Genomic DNA, 26,197 nt, shown 5'->3' with positions numbered 1-26,197 from the left:
TTTTTTTGCCTTTTTGGTGAGGCAATCAGGGTGAAGTGACTTGCCCAGGGTCACACAGCTATAAGTGTCATGTGTCTGAGGCCAGATTTGAACTCAGGTCCTCCTGACTTCAAGGCTGGAGCTCTATCCACTGCGCCACCTAGCTGCCCCAATATCTTAGTGTTTTTACAAAAATTGTTTTGATATCATGGACCCCCTGAAAGGGGCTCTGTGACTCCCAGGGATCTGTGAACCACTTTGAGAACCGCTGCTCTAAGCCCTTCTGTAGTCACAGGGTAAAGAGATATTTGTAGTTGGTGACTCTCTGCTGGATCATAAAGAGGAAGCAGTGCCCACCTAAAGTGATCAATAAGTAGGGACGCTGGTTTCCTGAGGCATGTAACAGGGATATTCAAGAAAGCCTCCTGAGTGACTTCTCTGACCTGACAACTACTACTCAAATGTCTTTTGATTCATGTGGGAATGAAGGACAGAGTCAGGAGAAACCTGGAAACTCAGGTGCCACTTCCTCCATGAAGCAAAGGCCTTCCTCTACAAACCTCACAGAAAAATTTGTTTTCTAACTCTGACACACTGATCATGTCACTCTGTAAACACCATGAAGGTAGGGCCTGTTGTCCCAGTAGTTTCTTTCCTTTCTTAGGACCCCACACAGGGCTCTGCTCTGTTCTGCAAACAGACAGGATGGGTGAGCGCTGGGGAAGTAGAGGAATCCCCAGCACCCGGCACACTCACTGGCACACAGGCACTTAATATTTAATACATGACTGACTGATGAAGGGATTCTAATTTAGAAAGAACAAGCAAATGAATGGATAGATGGAGGGAAGGAATCACTAAGGATTATAAAATTTTGGTCAGGACACCAAATGATCTGGAGGCAGAGGACAGGCATGTTTTCACAATGCTGCCAAATCACAGAATTTCAGTCGGAAAGGTCCTCAGAAACGATCTCTTTTCAACACCAATTTGTCAAGAATCCTCTCTACAATAAAATCTAGCTTTTACCCAAAGACTTAACTGAGAGGAACACACTACCTTCCAAGGCAGGCCACTCCAGATTTAGACAACTCTTTAATTGTTAGGCAATCTTCCCTTTACATCAAGCATAAATCTGCCTCTCTGCAACTTCTGCCTATCACTCCCAGCTGTACCCTTGGGTCTAAGCAGAACAACTTTAATTTGTCTTCTACATGACAGCTCTTCAAACATCTGAAGACAGGCATCATTCTCCCTCTAACCCTATGCCCCCATATGTTTATTTATTTTTATCTAGGCTAAACATCTTCAGCTTCCTCAGACAAATCTCCTATGGTGTGATCTCCAGTCACCTCACCAGGGGCTTTAGAAAAGTAAGATCTGAAAGGTGAACAGCTAGATAAGATCGTGTCATTAAAATGGGACTGGACTTTCTGGGCCACAATAGAAGATAGAGAACTAAAAAGCAACCTAAATAAATGAGAAATATTAAGAAAAGTATTTATGCAGTTTAAAAATACTGTGAAACAATTGGAGGACCTCTGAGAAGACAGAAACATTAACATACTGCTGGTGGAGTTGTGAATTGGTTCAATCATTCTGGGAAGCAATTCTGAACTATGTTCAAAAAAAATCACTAAACTGCACATAGCCTTTGACCAAGCTATTACCACTACTAGGTATATTCCCCAAAGAGTTTGGAGAAAGAAGGTAATAACTCAGAAGTACAAAAATATTTGTAGCAGTACTTTTTATAAGAAAAGAATTTGACTAAATTAATTTACTTATTCAGTGCCATACCAATCAAATTACCAAAAAATTATTTTATAGAGCTAGAAAAAATCGTAACAGAACATCTGGAAGAACAAAATGTCAAGAATATCAAGGGAATAAATTTAAAAAAAAATGTGGAGCAGTGGAATAGATTAGGTATACAACACACAGTAGTAAATGACCATAGTAATCCAGTGTTTGATAAACACTGAGATCTAAGCATTTGGGACAAGAACTCACTATGTGACAAAAATTGCTGGGACACCATATATGTTACCAAGATAAGATCAAAATGGGTACATGATTTATACATAAAAGGAGATCTCATGAGCGAATTAGGGGAGCATGGAATATTCGAATAAAGGGAAGAATTTATGACTAAACAGGAGACAAAGAGCATTACGGGAAGTAAAATGGATAATTTTGTTACATTAAATTAAAAAGATTTTGGACAAACATATCCAATGTAACCAAAATTAGAAGGAAAGCAGAAAACTGGGAAAAACATTTTTTATAGCAAGTTTCTCTGATATTCTCAAATATATATAGAGAACTGAGTGAAATCTATAAGAAAATGAATTATTCCCCAAATGACAAATGATCAAAGGATATGAAGAGGCAGTTTTCAGAAGAAGTCAAAGCTATCTATAGTTAAATGATGGGAGGGGATATGGAAAAGCTGGGACATTAATGCATTGTTGATGGAGTTGTGAATTGATCCAACCATTATGGAAAGCAATTTGGAACTATGCCCAAGGGGCTATAAAACTATGCATACTCTTTAACCCAGCAATATCAGTACTAGGTCTGTATCCCAAAGAGATCAATGAAAAAGGAAAAGGGCCGACATGTACAAAAATATTTATGGCTGTTCTTGTGGTGGCTAAGAATTGGAAATTGTGGGGATGGCTATCAATTGGGAAATAGCTGAACAAATTGCAGTATGTGATTGTGATGGAATACTATTTTGCTGTAAGAAATGATGAGCAGAATGCTTTCAGAAAAACCTGAAAAGACTTACATGAACTGATGAAAAGTGTAGTGAGCAGAGCCAGAACAGTGTGCACAGTAAAAGCAATACTGTATGATAATCAACTGTGAATGATTTAGCTAATCTCAGCAATACAATGATCCAGACAATTCCAAAGGACTTTATGATGAAAAATGCTATCCAATCCAGAGAAAAAACTGATGGAGTCCAAATGCAGATAGAAACATACTTTTTAAACTTTATTTTTCTTGTTTTTTTTTGTCTGTTTTCTTTTGCAACATGGCTAATACAGAAATATGTTTTGCATGACTGCACATGTATAGTCTATATAAAATTGCCTGCCATTTCAGGGAGGGAGAATAGGTGGGAGGTAGGAAGGGAGAGAATTTAGAGCTCAAAATTTTAAAAAACAATGTTAAAAACTGTTTTTACATATAATTGGAAAGAATATTAATTATAAAAAGAAAAGAAAGAAAAGAACTGGAAACAAAGTGGGTGTCCATCAAATTAAAGAATGGCTGTACAACTTACGCTATATGAATGTAAATGACTTCATATTTTACATTTGCACTGTACAAAAAGATGAAAGGGATGGGTTCAGAGAAACCTGGGAAAACCTGTATTGATGCAGAATGAAGTGAGCAAAACCAGAACAGTTTATACAACCTGAATACTGTAGAAATAGTTGTAAAAGACTTAAGAACTCTGATCAATGCAGTGACCAATGCACAACTCTGACAGCCTTATGATGAAGCTCTCCACTTCTGTGGGGAGAGGTAATAGACCAGGTACAAAGTGACACAAAGATTTCTAGACACAACCATTATATCACAAATATGTTTTGCACAACTATACTTTTGTTATAAGGGAGGGCTTTTATGGGGGTGGTGAAGAGAGTTGGGGGTATAGTGAAAGTGATGTCAAAAAAAGCAAGACAAGAAAGAAAAGCACTTCAATGACACATTTTAAAAATAGACAGGAGACCAGAGAGGGTCTCCTGGGGGGGGGGGGAACAGACAAGCAAGGCAATATTGGTACTACTGAAAGAAATAAGCTGTATGTAATAGATCTGCAATTTCACGTACAATCCAAATGTTTGTGTTTGCTGATTAAAGCTAATGTACCAGAAGTGATGCAAGTGAAAAAAGAAAATGCAATCTGAAGAAATGTCTTCAAAAAGATAAACGATATATTTTTAAAAAATTAAGCAAGGATTAATGCTTCTAAGTAGTTCATAAGACCAAATAAAAAATCTTGAAGTAAAAAAAAAAATCCTGGAAGAACTCAAGCTAGAGATAAAAGATGGGAAGAAAATAATGAATTAAATCATCAACATGGAGAATATATTAACATCCACCTTCTCACAGAGAGAACCAATAATAGACTTACTACTGCAGAAAATGAATTACAGGGAACAAGAGATGCATTGAAAATACAGGCTCAGAAAACATTCGAATTATCCAAAGAACAGGAAAACATTCATATTCAAAAGACAGCCATAGAGGTTGGGTAAAGATGCAGCAATCTGAAGAATACTGATATTCTAGAAAATTTAGAAAGTAAGATAACATAAATGCAATACTCCAGAAAATTATCCAAAAATTCTTTGTAGTAGTAGAGGAAAAAAATACAAAATACAAAAAAGGAAGAGTCCACAAGACTCCAACTGGGAAAGATCCAGGATTTAAGACATTATAATTAAACCCTTATAAGGAAAAAATACTCTAGGGTGCAGAAACATAAAAAATTACTCACCCAAGTCAGGATCAGGGAGACCTTTCAATGAGTATAAGTGGATGCAGTAGAAAGGGGATTATAATACACACAAAATTTTATTACAGGGACATGAATTATCTACCCAGAAAAATTCTAGTTGAAATGTAAAGCCTGCTGTATTAAGAAGACATTTGAGAACTATTTTGATTTTGAAAAGTTTACAGAAAGATATATGAACTTCAAGGAAACTCTGGAACAAAAGTTGTCTTCTTTAAGTAAAAAAGTGAACATTTAAAACTAATTCACACTTTTCTAATCATGACAAACTAGTTGCTAATAAAATATGAGGGCCTATAAAATACAGTGTTGGTTAAATTACTAAATATTTTGGAGCACAGAAGGGGCAGAAAGTAAAGGCAAGGAGAAACAAGAAGGAAAAAGGGAACAAAGTGATCCAAAAGCAAAACTTCTTTCATAAATGGGAAGTCCATATTAAAGACATTAATATATAGCATGAGACAGAGTCAATAATACATGAGACTAATGATAAGTACATAATCTTTGGACAGAATAACTGAAAAGACATACCTAACAACTAAAAAGCTAGATGTACACAGACTACACAATAAGAAAGAAGAAAAAAAGGCAAGAAAGAAACTTTACTTTATCTGACAATGGTGGGGAGGAACATTATCAAACATATGGATAAAATTATTGGAGACAAAATGATGGATCTGATAATTCAAGTGCAACTTTTAATATGTAAACAGTTTAGCAGTTTAAAGGGGCCAAAATATTTTTGTGCAAGGAAAACTAATAAAATCAATTTGTGAAATATAATCTTTCAGATAAAATGTTGAGAAGAGACACATAATATCATCAGGATGAAATAGAGAACTGTCCCTCAGATGAATGTACTGAGAAGACATATTTGAAGGCAGAGTAATGACTGCAGGAATGATGGCTGCAAGGCAATGTGGTTCGCTGATTCACATGCATGTGATTTTTTTTTTTTTTAAGAGTTCTGAAGTTTGTAGCTCAGAAACATTAAATCAAGTAACTGTTTAGAGACTCTGGAAAGATTACATATAGATACATTAGATTCATACCTGAAAGAAAAGCACTTTTACCTCATAAGGTAAAGAACAGTCACTGACTAGTAGGAGGCTCTGACTGGAAGCACTGAGAGCTGTAAGAAATCAGAGAAGAAACAGGAGAAAGCTGAGCAAGTGCAGGAGGGACCACAAGGGGGCAGGACGAAGGCATTGAAAACTTTCAGCTGACACAGCTGTTTCCTGGGTTTACTTGCTGGGAGCTGGCTTGGCCTTGTTGCTCTCTACCACCATCTAAAGAAATGGGACATCTCCTGGGGTGGTTGGTGGCCCTTTATTGCCCTTTCTAGTTTGAGAGGGAGAAATGAGAGAAAGATTAACTTTTCATCGATTTTGCTGTGAAGTTATGATGATTGCTTTTGTATTATCATCTGGTAAATATTTTAAGTATGAGTTACTACTTCCAAACCCCATTCACAAACTAAATTGCTGGTGTGGGTGGGTCTATGTCTATGCCTGTGCTACACATGGATAAAAGGATTTTGTACAACAAATAGCAATGCCTCTAAAATTAAAAGAAAGAAAATGATTCAGAAAAATATTTGGTACAAAGGTGTCAGATAAAGGTCTGATATTCAGAAGCTGTTTAAAAAAACCCTCTACCTATAATACCATGATCTATATAAGATCCTACCAAATTCTAAAACCTGTGAACCTCTAACTCCCTATGAATCAATGATCCAAGGACATGAACAGATGATTTTCTTTCTTTCTTTCTTTTTTTTTTTTTAAGGCAATTGGGGTTAAGTGACTTGCCCAGGGTCACACAGCTAGTAAGTGTGAAATGTTTGGTCTGAGGCTGGATTTGAACTCAGGTCCTCCTGACTTCATGGCTGGTGCTCTATCTACTGCGCTACTGAGCTGCCCCTATGAACAGATGATTTTCAAAGAAGAAAATACAAACTGCTAATGACCAATGAAAAAAAAAACAGTTATCCTAATAATCAACCTTAAGATACTTTTCATCCATTAAAATGGCAAAAAAAAAAAAAAAAAAAGAGGTAATATTGGCAGAAACTCTAACAGATTCTTGGTGGTACTATAAACTATTACAAACACTTCATAAAAACAATCTGGCAATAAAAAGGGTCAAAAATTAATCTTATTTTCTGACCCAGCAATTCACTGCCAGGAAAAAAAGACCTCTTGTTTCATAAAAAAAGTTAATATTTATGTAAAAATATTAGCTTGCTATATTTATTTGCAATAGTAGAAAATTAAAAACAACTTATATATCCATGGAAAATGGTTCAATAAATTATGGTGCACTAACGTAATATTAGAGGCATCATGGTATAGAGTACAAAAGGCTGGCCTTGGGAATCAAAAAGCGTTGTAATTAAGTCTTGAGCCTGAACAATACTAGCTATGACTATGGGCAAAGCATGTAACCTCTAGGTTTCTAAGGCAATTCTCTAGGACTTAAAAAAGTAAAAGATAAATTGCTTATCTCCATCAATGGAGAATTTCCACATTGAATTTCCCCCCACCTGAAACAATAGGCCCCAAGATCCAAACCTTTCAAAGCAATACCATGGTACCATAAAAAAAGGATGGATAAAAAGAGGAAAGACACATGTGAAGTGATGTAAAGCAAGAACAGCAGTTACAACTCCACACACTGACTATAGCTATGCATTTAAAAAAAAAAAGAAAGAAAAAGGAAAAAAAGCCTAAGGCAGTAGAACTTAGAAAGGGGCCTAGAACAAAAGAATGTTTGGTTGTTGTCTTAATTTGATTTAAATTTCCTTTTATTTTTTAGGCAATTGGGGTTAAGTGACTTGCCCAGGGTCACACAGCTAGTAAGTGTCAAGTGTTTGGTCTGAGGCTGGATTTGAACTCAGGTCCTCCTGACTTCAGGGCTGGTGCTTTATCCACCGTGCCACCTAGCTGCCCCTTGATTTAAATTTCCTAACAGTTTTAGGTAAGACCTTTTATTTTATGTTTATCTTTCCTGATAGTTATTAAGTTTATAATAATTTTAAAACAAAAAATTATGAGTCTGGACAAGATTATCCAGATACAGCGAAAAGAACTGCAGGGAGGTGTCAAAAAACCCAGAGGAGTGAAAAAGAGGGAAGAGGTATAGAAATGGGACTAGTAGTTAAAGGTGATCACATGCCAATGATCACAGGATGGAGAATGAACAAAGTGAATTAGACATGATGTTAACAGGTAAATATGATCTCACAGGTGTCCCTGAGAATTGATGGGGTGTGACTCATGACCTGAATACAACAATGGATGGGAACAACATGTTCAGAAAGAATAAAGCAGATAAAACGGTTGGTCAAGTCAGAAAGATGCCAGCTGTGTGAAAATCCCTCCGGGGAGGTGTTGAAGATCATGTGGATAAGGACAAAGGCAATACAGCTGTGGGAGGAGAACACAGGGAGAAGAAAAGGATGACAAGTTTGTAGTGGAGATCATAGACCTGGCACAAAGGATGGAGAGACTTGCTATAAATCAGCCACCCTCTGGAGGTCTCTGTCAGGGCTGGGGCCCTTCCATGGCTGTACCCTAGTGGGTACAGAACACATCAGTTTGAATAGAAGCACAGAGAAGGCTACAAAGATGGACATGAACTCCCAAGGTGGGTACAGGTACTTTGCACAAATGAAAAGATGGAAGTAATGGCAGATCACTGAATAAATACAAAAGAAGAGGCATGGGCCTACAAGATCAGTGGCTATGGAGGACAGAACTGCAACCAATGGCATTAGAGAAATTTCTTAGCACAATACAACCATAGAGAACCACAAATGGAAGGGGCTACCTGAGTAGGTAGGGAGTTCCTTGTCCCTGGAGGTCTTCAAAGTAAGGCTGATCACTTATGGGAAATGTTGCAGAGCAGCAACTCCCATTTTAGGTAGGACTAGACTTTCACTCCTAGGTTCTGTGAGGCTGAGGGGAATAGAATGGGAGGGGGAAAATGTGGGGGGAGAGGGAAAAAAAGAAAGAAAAAGGTGGGAAATGGGGTCTGAAGGGAACCAGGGAGCAGACCATATGTTTCCTTTCATCCCTGGATGAAAATTAGGGATAAGGTGCCTGGTAGGAATAGCTACTGGACAAACAAGGTCCTAGCATAGGTAGGAAATGAGAGGTCACTGTGCACCCAGCTATCTTGGAATCTGGTAGAAAGGCTCACCTGGGACCAGGCTGACAGGAGCTCAGCTGCCATTACCTGATCTCCTGGGGTCCCCTCAGAAGATGTGCAGGAACCTGGAGGGCAGGCAGAGCTGAGGGGAAAAAAGCAGTCATGATTGAGAAACGCCTGCCCAGAGGTTCCCTGATACCTCATGCCAGGATTCCACCACCCTCCCAACCAGGACTCCTGGATCCTTTAGGTCACGTTGTTGTCAAATCAGCATGAATGCCAACTCTGTGTGTGACAGATTATGTATTTTACTAACTGAAGGTGTGACTGACTGTAAACATTACTTTTTTGCATTGGAGGAACCCAGATGCATGTGGAATAATGATACACCAGTGGGAATGGAGTGAACATTTCAGGTTGGGTAGTCAGTTAGTCAACTGAATTTAATAATTCTTACTGTGTGACAGGCACTGTGCTAAGCACTGGGGATACAAAGAAAAGGTAAAAGATAGTCCCTGCCCTCAAGGAGCTCCCAGTCTAATAGGGAAGACAACATGAAAACAACTATGTGCCAATAGGATATATACAGTGTAAATATAAGGCAATCTCAGAGAGGAGGCTCTAGCTTTGAGGGAGACTAGGAAAGGTCTCTTGTAGAAGGTGGGAATTGAGCTGAGTCTTTAAGGAAACCAGGTCAAAAGGGAGGGGATTCCAGATACTGGGGACAGTCAGCAAAGAGGCTGATGTAATGTCACATTTGAAGAGTAGCAAGAAGGCCAACGCAGCTGGATCACAGAGGGTGTGGAGGTGAGTAAGGTATAAGAAGACTGAAAAGAAAGGGAGATGCCAGGTTGTGCAAGGGCTTTAAATGCCAAGCAGAGGGCTTTACATTTGATCTTGGAGTTATTAGGGAGCCACTGGAGCTTATTGAGTAGGGAGGCAATGACTGGAGAGGTAAGCTGGGGGTGGGAGGAGAGTGAGCACAAAATAGGGGGTCTCAAATGTCATGCTAAAGAGACTTTATTCTCTATATCAGTGGTTCTCAGACACTTTGCAGTGGTAGAATTCTTCTCTTTAAACAAAAAATTCAATGGGAGACTTGCAGTACAATCTTTTAAAATTATTTTCTTAAGTATAATACTAATGGAATTAAATAAAATGATTTGAGCAGAACACAAGATTTTGGAGCCTGGGTGGAGAGGGAGGGAGCAGAGCAGCCATTCAGGTCAGAGGTGAAATCAGGCTGGATCTCAATGGAAGCTACATAGAGAAGAATTTTCTCTAAAGTCTAAGGTGGCATAAAGTCCTGAGAAAGAAATGTTGGTTGCCCAATGGGAGAGGAAGCATGAAACCAATGGAAGAGAACATTGCCCTCCCTCCATCTTTACATCCTGAGCTCCTTAGCCAGTCTTTTAGAACCCAACTGAAATGCTACCTGCTCCAGCAAGCTTTCCTTAATTTCTTGTTACACTTGTCATCAAACCTCACTCTGTATTTTACTTTGTACATCTCTAATGCATTAAGTACACAATATTGTATATTATGGCTCTGTTTTTATTTTAAAATAAATTAGCTTCATGAGGACAATGATCAAGTCTTATCCAAATTTTGTCTCTTTCGGTGCCTAGCAGTGCTCTGTACACTGAAGGTGCTTACACCCATCACTGTGTCAGCCTGGCATTCAAGGCCCCCCAATTTACTTTTACAGTTCTTGTCATGGTACTCCAAATTAGACCACTTGCTGCTTCCTGATCTTAGTCTGTCCTTTCTGGCCTCTGTATATTTGCATGTTATTCCCCATGCCACAAACAGTTTCTGCCCAATGAAACCTGGCTCAGATGATTCCTCTTCCATGGAGTCTTCCCTAACTCTTCCACTTAGAACTACCTCCTCCCTCCTTGGATCTCTCATGCCTCTCTACTGGATCTTTCCCTTGTATTGAATAGTACTCTAAGTCAGAGGTGTTAAACTATCAGTCATTTTAAGGTAAGGCTCAAACCATATTAAAATGTAATTAAGAAATGTTTAACAAAATAAACATGAATACAACAGATAAATGTTAATTTGAGGTTTTCCAAGTCAATATGATGTTTTTATTTAAGTTTGCCATCACTGCTCTAAGATGTATTTCAGTTACTTCTCCTCCTCCTCCTCCATCTTCTCCTCCTACTGCACTGTAAACTTCTTTAGGGCAGACAGTGAGACATCTTCTATCTTTATGTCCCGTGGCCTAGCATGATACTCCATAACAGGTGTTTAAATAATCTTCATTAAACGGAACTTGTTCATGTATAAGATAAAAAATCATAGGCCAATAATATACCAGGCAGTCTCATGAATTAACAACTATGAAAACTGCAAGTCAAGACTATTATAAACTACAGAGATGTGGGAATGTTTTTACAAAATAAGGCAAGAAAAGATAAAAATTCTTCCAAGGTCAGAATAGGCAAAAACAAATAGAAAAAAAGAATAACATTACACATTTTTGTTACAAATTTGTGATGAAATCACTGTATAGCTTAGAGTTTAGTAAAGTCACCTGAGCTGCTTATAGCCTTGACTCTAGCTCACATGGATACGCCCCCATCGGGCCTAAGGAACAGAGAGCTTTGCTAACAGATAGCTTTGATCCTAAGTCCTGGGACTGAATCTATCCTCCCCTCTACATTCTAAGCGAAGAAAACAATATAAAAGTGAGGACAAAGTACTCTAGTGCCTAGCACATGGTAGAGGCTTAGTAAATATTTACTGAATTATGTTCAAGATGCACAAGCTTCATGTTTTGGGGGGAGATTTGAGGACACTACATAAAGAAAGAATTCAGATTTGCAGAAGTAACTAAGTGCCATCCCTATTTTCTGATGGAACAAGAACTGTGTATCCTCCCATGGAATCTATAACCCATCCAGCTTACAAATGAGTTTTTCATGTCCTGTACTTAGGACTGCCCTTACTTGGAAGGAGGCAGTTAGAAAAAGAAAAAGGCAGCTGGAGACCTGTGTCCAGGGTTCCTACCTTGAAAAGCCTACCAGATGGAAACTCTTTTAGAAGTTCCCATGGGTGAACAAAGAAATTAAATTCACATTTAAGTGAGGGAAAAGAGTCTAAAACAGAAGTTAAGAGATGAAACGTTGAAATACTATTATTAATAATGTTTAGGGGTTGTTGTCAAAGGAACAATTTGCTCAAAGAGGTGGGGATCAAGATGAAAGCCTAATGGCCAACTCTAAGGAGAAGGAAAAGACTTCAAAAGGTTTTCCTTCTGTATCTGAGGCAGGTAGGGAAGAGTCAATGTAAATGGAATGACAAGTCAATCCATAGGGATAAAAAGCAACTTGCCAAACAGATTCAAATGGTTTGGCTCTTTTAATTTCTAGCCTCCCAGTACTAAGGAACCTAGTACTTAATGTAGCTCTAAGAAAATATCTTCAAAGTGACAAGATTGGAGTTCTTAAGATAGCCCTAATGACTTTCCTAAATCTGAGAGGTAATAAATGATTTGAAAAAATGGATTCCTAAATACACTGTGGGTAACTAAAAACAAAGAAGATCTATGGAAATAGGATAAGAAAATGGCTATTCCAGAAAGGGACAGAAAAGTGTGCTGGAATTAACACACTTATTAACCTGGACATGTTATCAAGGTATTGTTTCACAATGAGAAACCATTCCAATTAGGAAAAAAATTGAGGTGTTGTCTGAAGAGGACACTGTGGATGCACAGAAGGAACTCACTGACCAAATTAAATTTTTTAAAAAGACATATATAGAAAGTGGAATCAAGGGCAGGTAATTGAAGATGAGTACAAGAGTGTAGTAAGGTCCTGTAAGAATAGTGTCAGGAACTCTAAAACTCAGAATGAGCTGAAATTAATGGTGAGTGCTACGGCCCCAAAAGAGGGCCTTTTGGAAAAAATGCTATATTGTAGAAAAGAGGCTCAAAGGGATGATGGACAGTAGAGAGATGGAAGAAGTACTCAACTCTTATATTGGTTCTATTTTTCCTCCTAAAGAGAATGACCTTTGGACTGAACATAAACTGCTAAAAGGGAACTGAAAGCCAAGGCAAATCAAGGAGCACCTGATAGCTCTTGATGAATCCAGGGAGCATTCACTGAGTACCTCCTTGTGCCAGGGAACAAAGAAGGCCAGAGAAGGTCAAATACTGGCCCCATTTAAAAAAAAAAAATGGAAATAGCAGGAACAATGGAAGAGGTTGAAGCTTGCCACCTCCAGAGCACTGACCTTGGCTTCTATTCCTGGCACAACTTGAGCATGTGTTATTAGAGGGGAGTCTGTAAGCATCTGGTAACAAAGCAGTGGCCCAGGACATTCTGCTGACCTTTCTTCTTTTTAGTTTGGAGCTGTAATGTCACTGGCATAGGGAACACCTACAGAGGGTTAGATCTAGATGTCACTTAGCCTGAAAGAGATCTAGGAGTTTTAGTGGAATTTCAAGTTTGATATGCATCAACAGTGTGATATTCGATTCAACTGGACAGCTAGGTTGACACAGTGGGTATGGGAACTGGACTTGGAGTCGGACAGACCTGAGTTCAAATCCCACTTCCCACTTCAGCCACTTACTAGATGTGTGACCCTGGGCAATTCACTTAACCTCTCTGAGCCTCCATCTGTAAAATGGGGATAACAGCCCTTCCCTCTCAGAGTTGTAGTAAGGATCAAATGAGATAACATTTGTAAAGTGTTCTGCAAACTTTAAAATGCTATATAACTGTTAGATTTTATTAGCTATTAATTCAAGAGAGATTTATATCCTCTGCCTGACATGTGGAAGGTACCATCTTAGGCATAAGAAGGGGATACAGCAGCTCAGAAAGGACCTGTGATTTTACTGGTGTCAGGTACACAAGGACAAAAATGAATAAACACAGCCTTCTCTCAGGAAGCTTGCATTCTACTGGGCAAGGGCAGGCTGAATGTTAAGGTGCCACTGTATTCTACCATCATCACATTACACATCTGGAGTACCATGCTCTATTTGAGGCACAACATTTATGAAGGGCACTGACTGATTGATTGAACAAGCATTTATATCCCAGTATCCCAAGAAGGGTTACTAGGATTGTGAAAGGCCTTCAGGACGTGGCAAATACAAACTAGCTGAAGGAATGAGGAACGTAGAAGAGCACTAAGATTTGTTCTGTTTGACCCCAGAGAGTAGAACTAGGAGCAAAGAGAGTTATGGAAAGGCAGTTTTCGGTTTGATATAAGGAAGAAATCCCTACTAATTAGGATTCTCCAAAAGTGCAATGGGCTATCAGGCAAAGGCTGGATTATCACCTGTTGTGGATGTTGTGAAAGATTCCTGGACAAGATGGCCTTGGAGCACCTTTCTAAGTTTCACTCTGTGATTCTGGACTCAGCAACACCAACTGCTGGATTCTACTTAGTTTCAAATAGCCTCAGGATGTCAGAGCAAATAAAGGATTAAATTCTGTGGGATCTCTTAGAGGGTTTGAATAAGCAACAGCTTCTACTCTGTGGGGATTTAGAGATTACATTCTTTCCCAAAAGCAACTGGCCCTTCCTTCCTCCTCTGACTAGAGAGCCAACAGTAGTGAGCAGTGCACAGACAAGCAAATAGCTTGTGGCTCAGAAAATGCATGTTCAATAAGTGAAAGAAAAGTTCTCATTCACTTACCTTTCGGGATCTCTTTCCCCTCAGGTATGTATATGATTACATTAGGTTTAGACACTGAAAATCCTGCTTGTGGAAAAGGAAATGGGGGCCTGATGGTTTGTCCTTAGGACATAATGAACTGTCCTGAGCTCAATCCTAACCCTTGCAGGGGGCAAGTGGAAAGAGAAGAACAATGGTGCAGGGAGACTGGACTTCAGGAAGCCCAAGGAAATCCTACATGTGGTCCAGACAGGGCCTTAAAATTTTGCTCCCTGGAGGACTAATTTCAGGTAATTGGTGATTTTGGCACAAGGAAAGAGGAATGTCATCTACCCAGACATCTGCTGGTGCTCACTGCCAAAAACAGAGTAGATGAATTTGTGACTTGACTTAAATAATTTCACCCTTCAAAGGCAGAATGAGACAAGAGAAAATGCCAATCAAGGTCTGATTCTGGCCAACAAAATGTAACTGGCTGTTGAGCTAGAAAAAACAGGACCCTGAGCCTATCTTCCATAGTGCCACTCCTTCCTTCAGAGTTCATGATAGCAATTTTGGAGAAAGAATTTCAAAGGGTTCAGAGTAAGGAAAGATAGGCTTAGTAGAAGCCTAATATTTGTACACAGTTGTTTGCATATTGTTTCCCCCATTAGCCTGTAAGTTCCCAGGAAATACGGACAGTCTTTTTCCTTTTTTTGTATCCCCTGTGCCTGGTGCATAATAGGCACCTAACAAATGATTGGCTGACAGAAGTCTGGTAAAACAATAAAATACCCTACGTAACAATTAAAGCTATCCTAAAGGGGAATGTGTTCCTTGGGATGTAGTTCTCATTGGAAGTCTTTGAATACAGATTGGGCAATCACTTCTTAGGGATATTGGAGAGGGGTTTCAGTTAAATATGGGTTGGACTATGTGGCCTTTGAGGCCCTTTTCAGCTTTTAAGTTCTATGATTTTGGGAATACTTAGGTATTCTCTGATATTTACCTGGGCTCTGGAAGCAACAATGCCATGATTTTAAGTTCTGATATGATTAAGAATCTTTGATCCTTGATTTGGGTCCAAACACAACAGATCCCACTTGATTCACAAAGCAGGAAAATAAGAAGCTTAGCTTTGAAACCCACCAGAGTCCAGACCCAGGACATTTTCAGAATCATGTCTCTCTATAATTTCCCTCTAAGCAGAATCCAAAACATTCTATTTCTCCTAGTGGAATTTATAGCCACATCCTTCAACTTCAAGAAAGTTCAAAGGCTGTTTCTTAAGAGAGCAAGGGGAGAGAGGGGAATCAGACATGTATTAGTTTAAAAGTATCCTTTGCCACTCAAATAGCTCGGAGATGTGGCCCTAAGGCTTATGTTTTCAGATTTAATATATGTGCAAGGGAAGATACAAAAGGAACCAAGGCCAATTCTATATGGAAGTCCTCATCCCCAGGATTAGCCCAGTTTTCTGGGAGAGAGAACTGGGATTCAAGTCTCTGACTGAAGAGCTCTTGAACAAAGAAGCTTGATGCTGAGGGAAGGAAGCAAGGTCACACTGAAGCCAAAGCAGCACAGGAATTTTAAGAAGAGCTCACCTGGTAGCTACTCTGTAGAAGCTTGGTTGCCTGCCTGGCCTCCTAGGCTTTCCTCTGGAGGTAGATGGGAGCCTTAGAATCACACTGAGCTGAAGGAAGAGAAAGAAGTAGGAAGGAGAACAGTTCAGGCTTAAGATTCACCCAGGCTTGGGATATAACCCTCCCCATGTGGAATTCTAGGGACCACAGGACCCTTTAGGATCTTACTGTTGTCAAAGCTTTAGATCAGGTGTTCTTAATCTGGGGTCCACAAATGGTTTATTTTTAAAAGTATATTTTAAAACTATTTCAATATAATTGGTTTCTTTTGAAATCCTACATATCTTATGCATCGAAAAACCTTATTTTGGGAAGGTGTCCATAGGTTTCATCAGACCACCAAAGTGGTTCATGACACAAAAAAGATTAAGAATCCCTACATTATATGGTTACTGTTGGTTTGACAGACCATGTACCATATCAACTATAATTGTGACCAGGGATGAATGTTGATTATGACAATGTTCAACAGTGAGCCTTGCCTATTACATCTAAGCCCACAGTAATGGGATCAGAGACAAATCTGGAAAGGATCTTAGCGGTCAAAGAGTCCAACTTTGTCTTTTACAGATGAGGAAACTGGGGCAGGCAAAGGTTAAATAACTTGTCCAGAGTCATAAAGTTAGTTAAGTGTCTGAGTCAGGATTTAAACTCAGGCCTTCTTGACTCTCAGTCCAACTTTTTATTCTCCTATCCCACCCATGTGCTCCTAACAGGTCTGGGGAATGATGAAGATACCAGTTTGGCAATAACAAAAGGCTCGTGCAGGGGAACAGGAAGAGTTAAAATTCATAAGCTCAAAGACATAGAGCTATATGGTACCTTTTAGGTCATTTATTTTGCCTCCTTCATTTTACAGTTGTGGGAAACTGAGGCCCCCACAAGGTAAATGACTTGCCTAAGATTAAGTGGCAGAGCAAGGATTTGAGATCAAGTTCTATAGCCAGAGCCAGAATTCTTTACTTATATACCATAGGAGTGCTCTGTGCAGCCAAAAATAGAGGTCCTGGGATGCCCATCTAAGGAGCTTGGGGTGAGTAGATAGAGATTTCTGAACAGTGGAATGACAATTGGAATCTTTTGAAAAAATTAATTTGGCCACAATTTATAGGATAATGGCTAAAAAAAAAAATCAAATGCACAAGTATAAGGTGGGGAAATCCTTTCAAAAAGACAGCTCCTTTGAAAAAGATTTGGGGCCTAAAGGGCTGTAAAACTGTGCAGACCCTTTGACCTAGAAATACCACTACTAGGTCTGTATCCCAAAGAGATCAAAGAGAAAGGAAAAGGAGGTACATGTACAAAAATATTTATAGCAGCTCTTTTTGTGTTGGCAAAGAATTGGAAAAGGAGGGAATGCTCCACAGTTGGGAATGGACAAATAAGTTGTAGCATGTGATTGTGATGGAGTACTATTGTGCTATAAGAAATGATGAAAGGGTGGTTTCAGAAAAAAACAAAAACAAAACACCAAGGCAAGACCTATCTGAACTGATGAAAAGTGAAGTGAGAAGAACTGGGCGATCAACATGCATAGCAATAGCAACGTTGTAATGATGATTTTCTGTGAAAGACTTGACTACTCTGATCAGTACAATGTCCAAGACAATTTAAAAGAACTCATAATAAAAAAAATACTATCCTCCTCCAGAGAGAGAACTGATGGACTCTGAGTGCAACTCAAATATATTTTTCTTGCCTTTTTTAGAAATATGGTTAATATGGAAACCTGTTTTGCCTAATTTCACAGGTATAATTGATATCAAATTGCTTGCCTTCTAAGTAGATGGGGGAAGGAGGAAGAGAATTTGGAACTCAAAATTAAAAAAGAAAAGAATGCTAATAAATGATAAATTTAAAACAAATATTTAAAGAAGAGAAAAAGATTTGAGGGTTTCAGTGGGCAGCAGGCTAGTATAAAATAACAGTGTGGTATGACTGCCAAAATAGATACTGTTAAGCTACAATAATGGGCACCTTGGTGGCTCAGTGGATAGCATGCCAGGCTTGGAGTCAGGAAGACTCATCTTCATAAGTTAAATCTGGCCGTAGCTACTTCCTAGCTGTGTGACCCTGGGCAAGTCACTTAACTGTTTGCCTCAGTTTCCTCATTTGCAAAATGAATTGGAAAAGGAAATGGCAAACCACTCCAATATCATTGCAAGAAAACCCCAAATGGGATAACAAAGAGTCAGACATGACCGAAAATGACTGAACAACAAAAAAGCTACAATAATTAGGGTGTCTAAAAGGTAACAGGCCCACCCTACCGTGCAATGGTTGAAACAAATACAGACTATTATATTCACATCTCCTTGCCACATTTTAAATGGGACATCAACTAGAGTGGCCAGAGGATGAAGTCCAGGCTAGGGAGAAGTCTGGCAATATTAAAGAAACTGGCAAAATCAGCCTAGAAGGGAAAATACCGTAGAGATACACAAGAACTATCTTTATATATTTAAAGGGTTGTTATGTGGAAGAGGGATCTGCCTTATTCTAAGTAGTTCCAGGGGAAAAATAAGGACTAGTGGATATAGATCACAAGCCATATTCTTGCTCAGCTGAAGAATATGTAATGATTCAAGTTGTCCCATAAAGAAATGGGCTGCTCTGTGAGGCAGTGATATCTGAATGACAATGGCTGGATAATCACCTGTCATGAAGGTTTCCATTCTATCTAATCTATAAGGTACCTTCCAATCCAAAGAATCTATGGCTTTCTTGATTTTCCATACATTTATGTAGAATCAGAGACACAATACCTGTCTTCTCAAGTAGAGTACAGTTACTCAAGGGCAGAGATTAGACACTCTACTTCCTATACGACAGGTCTAGTATATATTTGTAGAAAAGCTTCAATCCAAGAAAAAAAAAAAAAAGAAAAGCTTCAATCTAGGAAGATGATGCAGTGGGAGGTGGGAAAAGGGCCAGATGTCTTACTGCCCTCCTCAGAAATAGCAGGAAAAACAACAAAAAGCAACAAAATTGGAGAGGGTGGGGGGGGAGGGAAAGACAGAGGGGGAGAGGGGGTAGCTAGGTGGCAGTGGATAGAGTAATGGCTCTGGAGTCAGGAGGACCTGAGTTCAAATCCAGCCTCAGACACATAACACTCACTAGCTGTGTGACTCTGGGCAAGTCACTTAACCCCAAATTGCCTCACCAAGGGGAAAAAAAAAAGACAATGAGAGAGAGAGAGAAGAGAGAAACATATGAGGAAATTAAACTGGCTAAAAAGACAATAAAACGAATAAAAAGAAAATCTCTGTGACTTTCATCAAAAACAAGGTAAGAAAATTCCAAGAGATGTCCAAATGCATAACAGATCCACTAATGGAATTCAAGGAATATTCCAACTTCTAAAACAAAATCATGAGAGGAATTAAAGAAAGCACTGAATGTAGCTAAGAAATCACAGAATGAAAAAATTAAAAAAAAAAAAAAAGAACCATAAAGAGGGCCTAAATATCTCATTAGAAAAAGAATGAGGTAGCAAAACAATAGTAGATGATGCAGTTGAAGTGGAAAAATGAACTCAGGAAATAAGATAACTGGAAAAAGATTTGAAAACAATAGAAGAAAAAGTTGCAGGTCTGGAAAGAATCTCAGAATTACTGGTGCTGGCAAACAGATTGAAAAAGAAAGATACTGCAAGATACAGCAACAGAAATATACACAGTAAGAAATTATTCAAGAACACTTCCCAAAACTATCAAAACTGTGCACTGCCCTGTAAATAGAAAGAATCCCAAAAGCCCCCAACAAGGAACTTAAAATTCAACTCATTCTGGTACATCCACATCAAACTTCAAAATTTAAGCGATGAAAAACTTCTGCAAGCTAACAGAAAAATTATATAGCAAAAACCATCAGAGTCTCAAATGGATTTTCCCACAAAACCCAGGAAAGACAAAAGAAATGAGATCAAATATAAAATTTCAAGCATGAGTACTAATCTCATTTTATTTATTTAATCTCATTAATCATTTTGCTTGAAATTAAAAGATGGACAAATAACACTCAAAACGAGCTCAGACAATTCATGGAGTAAAGGCAGTCTTCCAAAGATGCTCTCTGTAAGTTGGACAGAGTGCCTGACTCACCTTCACAGTTCAGCTCCGGGGCCCACCTTTTTTTCTGCCTTTCCTGTTCCCCTCAGTTGCTACCGGCTCTCCATTCATCTGCAATTATTTTGTGTATACTCCATATTCACTCGTATTTACTTCTCTATATATTTCCATGAAGTGGCATGAAAGTTTTTTGGGAACAGGGATGATTTCATTTTTGTCTTTGTATTTGTAGCACAGGGCTACACACATAGTAGGCACTTAACAATGTTTGATGCATTGAACCCCAGGGAGATAAATACCTAAAACAGATATGTAAAACTGGCTAGTAATAACAAAGCTGAAGTCAGAGTAGATGCATGTAATGTATATAAACTTGACAAGTATGACCTAGTGGATAGAACTCTAGCCCGTGAGACAAGGAGACCTGCATTCAAATCTGGCCTCAGACACTTACTACTTGTGACCCTGAGCAAAAATCACCTAACCTTTTTCTGTGTCAGTTTCCTCATCTGTAAAATGGGGATAATCACTTACCTCCTGGAGTCATCATGAGGATAAAATGAGATATTGTAAAATACTTCGCAAACTTTAAGACTACAAAAATGCTAGCTGCTATGTTTATGTCCCCACAGAAATTATTAAACCAACAGTGTACCACTGATTAAATTACTGAGTATAACAGTAGGTGTTGAAGAAGGGAGGAAAAGGATGATCAACAAAAGGGCATAAAGTGGCAAAAGACCACAGAATTTTAAGGTTTAAGAGAGGGAAAGGATCTTTGAGACCAATTGTCTAATTCCCTCATTTTACAGAGCAGAAAACTGAGATATGTAAAAGGTATATTTATACATAATATATAAATACAAATTCTATATATAAAATAAAAATATGACATATAAATATATACCTAATATATTAAAAGATATATATTACAAAATCCAAAATGTCAAAGTTGGATATCTAAGTATATAATTACTGTATGAAGATGTTTCAGATGAACAAAGAAAAAGACAGGAAAAAGAAGGTGGAGAGGTGAGAAGGTATTGGTGATCCTGAATCAAAACCATCTTTGGTAAAAGTAGGGACATGTCAGCTACAAACAAAAACAAAAGGACCTCACAATCCACAGGAAATCCCTCTCAAGTGAAACTGCTCATTCCAAAATTACCAATAATCTTTAAATCGCCAAATCTGATAGTTTTCTCAGTGTTCATCTTCTGACATGGTTGAGCATCTTCTCCCAAACAGAGGTTCTTAACCTGAGGTCCATGAATGTAAAAAACAAAACAAAACAAACAAAAATCTTTGTAACTATTTAAATATAAACAATTCCTTTGTAATCCTGCTATCCAAGTCACTACTCCTTAACCATGGACGCATGCAAGGCTCTGTCCTAGGCTCTTGCTATACTCTCCTCATGATTTCATCAACTATCATAGATTTAAATATCATCTCTAAGCAGATGACTCCCAGATAGGGCAGGCCACTTTACTGATAGGCAGCTGTAGCCAGGCTGGGCCAAGGCAGGTTGCTCTACTACTGGGCTCTTTTCACTGTTTAGCATCTCTGCTGGATGGGTCCGCTGGTCTCCCAGGGCTGCTCTTTGATGGGCAGCTGTAATATTTAATATTTTAAACTTCAAACACTGAGTGGTTTTGTGGTCTCTTCAGATGGAGTGTTTCAAGGCTTTTTTAGATTGGGAACTACCCACAGTTCATGCTCAGCAGAAGTTTCTTCCTCAGAGCTGGGGCTCTGGGGTGATCACTTGGCAAGGAGATGTGATAAGGCTGGCCAGTACTACAGCCATTCTTCCTTGTGTATAGTCTTAACGGCCTTTTCATGCAATTAAGGTATTTTGGCTTCCTACCCATTTAGGGTTGAGAAATGTCACTTTGTATCTGAGGGCTTTCTCCTTCGATTTTCAATGTATCTTTCTTTTAGTTCTTTTGCTGAAATTTTACGGCACTCCTAACATTCCCTACTACAAAAAAGAGATGCCATGGATATTTTCATAGGTATGAGTCCTTTTTTTCCTTCTTTGATTATTTTGGGATGCAGATGTAATAGCACTATCACTGGATAGCTCATCTGAAACACCCTTATAATTATATACTTTCAACTTTTACACTTTGTGACTTTCATATTCAGTATTCTCCTATGTAAAATGAAAGAATTAGACACTTGGTCTCAAAGACCCTTTCCTCCTTTTAAATTTTACTATTCTATGGTCTTTGACCACTTTGTGCCTTTCTGTTGATCATCTTTTTTCTCCCTTCTTCAAATCCTACTGTAATATTCAGTGATTTAATCACTGGAACACACTGATGGCTTATAATTTCCCTGAGGAGATAATGTACAATTCAGTGTCCTTGGGAGCATAATTCCAAATTGCTTTACAGAACGCCTGGAATGAGTTCACAATTCCACTAAGGGTATAACAGTGTGCCTGTTTTCTGTTTGTCATTTTAAATTTTGGGATCTTTCCCTGTCTGATGGGTGTGACATGATATGTCCAAGTTGCTTTAATTTGCATTCTCTAATAATAAGTGATTTGGAGCATTTTTATGTGGTTGATAGCTTGGATTTCTTCTTTTGAAAACTTCGTGTTTGTGTCCTTCAATCATTTAAGTATTGAGGAATAGTTCTTGTCCTTATAAATTTAAAGCAATGCTGATATGTGTGTGTATGTGTGTATATATACACACATATATGAGATAATGTTATCAGAGAATTTTGCTGTAAAGATTTTTTTCCCCATTTACCTATTTCTCTTCTAATTTTAACTTCATTGGTTTATGTAAAAAACTTTAAAAATTTACATGATTAAGAACTGTCCATTTTATCTTCTATGATTTTCTCTATCCTCGTTTGATCATGAACTCTTCTCTGAGTCAAAGATCTAAAAGGCAATTTCTCCTTTGCTCCTCTAATTTGCTTATGTCACCATTTATGCCCAAGTCATGTATCCATTTGGAATTTATCTTGCTATACAGTTTGAGATGTTATCTATAACCAATTTCTGGTCAGACTGCTTTCTAGTTTTCCCAGTAGTTTTTGTCAAATAGTGACACCTTACTGAAGTAACTGGGGGTCTTTGAGTTTATTGAGCACTACACTGCTGTCTCTGTTTGTTTATGTATGCTGTACACCAAAGCTGTTCCACTGATTGACTTCTCTGTTTTTTAATGAGTATCAAATTGCTTAGATAAGCGATGTCAAACTCAAATAGAAACAGGTGCCTGAGGGCCCCATACTGGCCTAGAAAACAACCACAAATTAACATTATCTATGTCATGTTGTATTTTCTTTTTTTGTTAAACATTTCCCAATTACATTTCCCCCAAGTTTTGGGATTTGATACTTTTGGTTTAGATGATTACTGTTTTGTAATACAGTTTGTCTATTATTTTGCCTATTAGTTTCTCTATGAAGTCTGTTATTGCTAGGCCCCCTTGTTTTCTTCCACTTTTCATTATTTCCTAGGAATAGTTCCTGACTCTCATTCTCCCTCACTCAAATAATCAATTAGTTGCCAAGCCTTGCCATTTCCAACCTCACATTTCTTTGAGTCCTCGTCTTTGCTCTACTCACAAGGCATCTATCACTTTAGTTCATGGCCTTCTCACCTCTTACCTTGATGACTACAATAGCATCCTATTTGGTGTCCTTGCCTGAAATATTTCCACTCTCCAATCCAACCCCTAGACAGCTGCTAAAATACTTTTCCTAAATCCCTAATCACTCTGCTACTCGATAATCTGCACTGGCTCGCTAAGACTTCTAGGATCAAATACAAACCCCTTTGTCATTTAAAGTTCCTTGCAACTTGTCTCTCACACATCTTTCCAGTCTATTTATATGTAATTACTCTCCTTTGTGCACTCCGGGTCTAGCCAGCCTGGCTTTGCTATTCCTTACACAAAACACCAGCTGTTCTATCTCCAGGACTTTGCACAGGCTGTCCTCATCACTAAAATGGGTTCCCTTCATCACCTTCATCTCTTAAATTATCTAGTTTTTTTCAGAATTCAGCTCAAGTGGTATCTTCTACATCTGGTCTTTTCTAATTCTCTCACCTGCTAGTACATCCCTCCCCTACCCTTTATCTTGTTTTTATTTTGTATATATTTAAGATCATAGATTGAGAGTTAGAAGAGAACTTACAGGCCACTGCGGCAAACAATCTTATTACATAGTTGTGGAAACTGAGGTCCAGAGAGGTTAAGTGACCTGATCAGGATCATACAGCCTGTTAAGTTTCTTCGACTATATTTGAACTCAGATCTTCTTGACTCTGAGCCTAGCATTCTAACCACTACATCAGAAGGGTCAAACTACAGTGCAACAGGAACCAGACTAAAATATAATTGGGAAATGTTTAACAAAATAAGTAAAAATACAATAAAACATAGGTAATGTTAATTTCGGTTTTCTAAGTCAATATGCTGCAGGCAGACATTTGTTTCTATTTGAGTTTAAGACCATTGCACTACAGCACGCTGTTTCTATGCAGAGCTAATCAAGTGATGATTCCTTCTGAACCTACATAGGCACCTCCATCATTAGAGAGGTAGTTGAAGTTTTTCATGCTCGATATAACCTGCCAAAGTTTTTACTTTACTAGAACCCTGGGTCACATTCATGAAATGATGGGGTGTCAAAATAGAGCTTTAATGGGAAAGTCAATAAATCCTGTTGAAAATTGGATGAAAGAGTAGAAAAAGTGAATTCAGTTTCTATCTCACATCAGATCATATGTAGGTAGTGGATAGAATGATAGATTAGGGAGTCAGCGAGACCCAAGCTCAAATATTGCCTCAGATACTCATCTGTGTGTCTATTAACCTCTATCTTCCTCAGTTTCCTTAACTGTAAAAGAATGGAGATAACACATAAAGCACTTTGCAAACCTTAAAATGCTACATAAATGCATATATAAAATGCTATCTAAATGTGTTACTATCTGCAAGTCATTAACCTCTACCTCCCTCAATTTCCTCAAATGTAAAAGGATGGAGATAACAAAGAACTTTTTAAATCTTAAATTGTCTTATAAAATGCCCTACTATCTGTAAGTCACTTAACTATTTACTTGTTTCCTCAACCATAAAATGTGATAACAAATAAAGAACTTCGTAAACCTTAAATTGATACATAAATGCTAGCTATAGATATTGATATTACTAGTAACTAAATGGGGAAAAAGTAGTGAAAGAAATATATATCAGTTGCAGAGAAAAATAAACATCTATTGAACAAGTGGGAGAACTACAGACTACATTATTAATGGGATAGTTACTTAATTGCTAGAAAAAGAAATGGCGAGGACAAAGAACCTGCATGGATGGCATCACTAACAGGCTAACATTTCCTTTTCTGACAGGGTTATTAGACTGGCAGATCAAAGCAACGCCAGACCTATGGAGATTTAACAGAAAGCATCATTAAAGTCTTTCAAGCTATCCCTGTGGGCAAAACGAAGAGATGTTCGCTAGATGAGATGATGGTACAACTGGGTGGATTCAAAAATAGGGGGTCTCAAGAATAGTTAGGAGTAGTTGATACCAACTTGGAAGGTCTCTAGCGGAGGGCCCCAGGGACCTGTGACTTGAGCTGTTTAATATGGAGAAAGAAATAGATGATGACAGGCTCATCACGTTTGCTGATGAATTACAGAGCTAACACGCTGGAGCCAAACAAATCCTGACAGACTAGAACCTCGTCCCAAAAAGAACCTGAAATTTAAAGATGAATGGAAAGTCCTGCACTTGTGTTGCAAGATGGGATGGGGCGGCTAACGAGCGCGAAGAAGATCTGGGAGGCTGGAGGACTGCAAGCTTCATTCACTGGATGAAGGGAGACGGCGGGCGGGGCGGTCGCGTCGCCACGGCCCGTGGGGTTAGGCCCCAGCCGGGGTGTCGGGTAGCGGGCGCACTCCCCCTCGGGGCTCCCTCCCCGGACGTTCTCCCACCCCGCTCGGGCTCGCCCTCCGCTCCGGGGGCCTCGGGCACGGGCCGGACTCACCCTCTGTTCCCGGGCGGCGTAGGAGGAGCAGACTCGGAGGCGGCTCCGCAGCCGGAGACTGACCTGCTGAAGCGCACTGCCGGCCGACACCCCTCCCGTGGTCGCCCTCCCCGGCCGGAAGTGCTGCCCCGATACCCCGCCCTCGGGAGCCGCCCAATCCGGGCGC

The 26,197-nt window shown here is 38.9% G+C and overlaps 1 pseudogene; it reads right to left on the bottom strand.

The window, feature by feature from the left end:
• Positions 1–26,119, bottom strand: part of LOC114039836 — a 119,009-nt pseudogene extending 92,890 nt beyond the window's left edge.
• Positions 26,120–26,197: the final 78 nt, after the last annotated feature.

This window comes from Vombatus ursinus, unplaced genomic scaffold (assembly GCF_900497805.2).
Source record: "Vombatus ursinus unplaced genomic scaffold, bare-nosed wombat genome assembly UNPS02012319.1, whole genome shotgun sequence".
Lineage (NCBI taxonomy): Eukaryota > Metazoa > Chordata > Mammalia > Diprotodontia > Vombatidae > Vombatus > Vombatus ursinus.
This window is presented reverse-complemented; position numbering and strand designations above follow the sequence as displayed.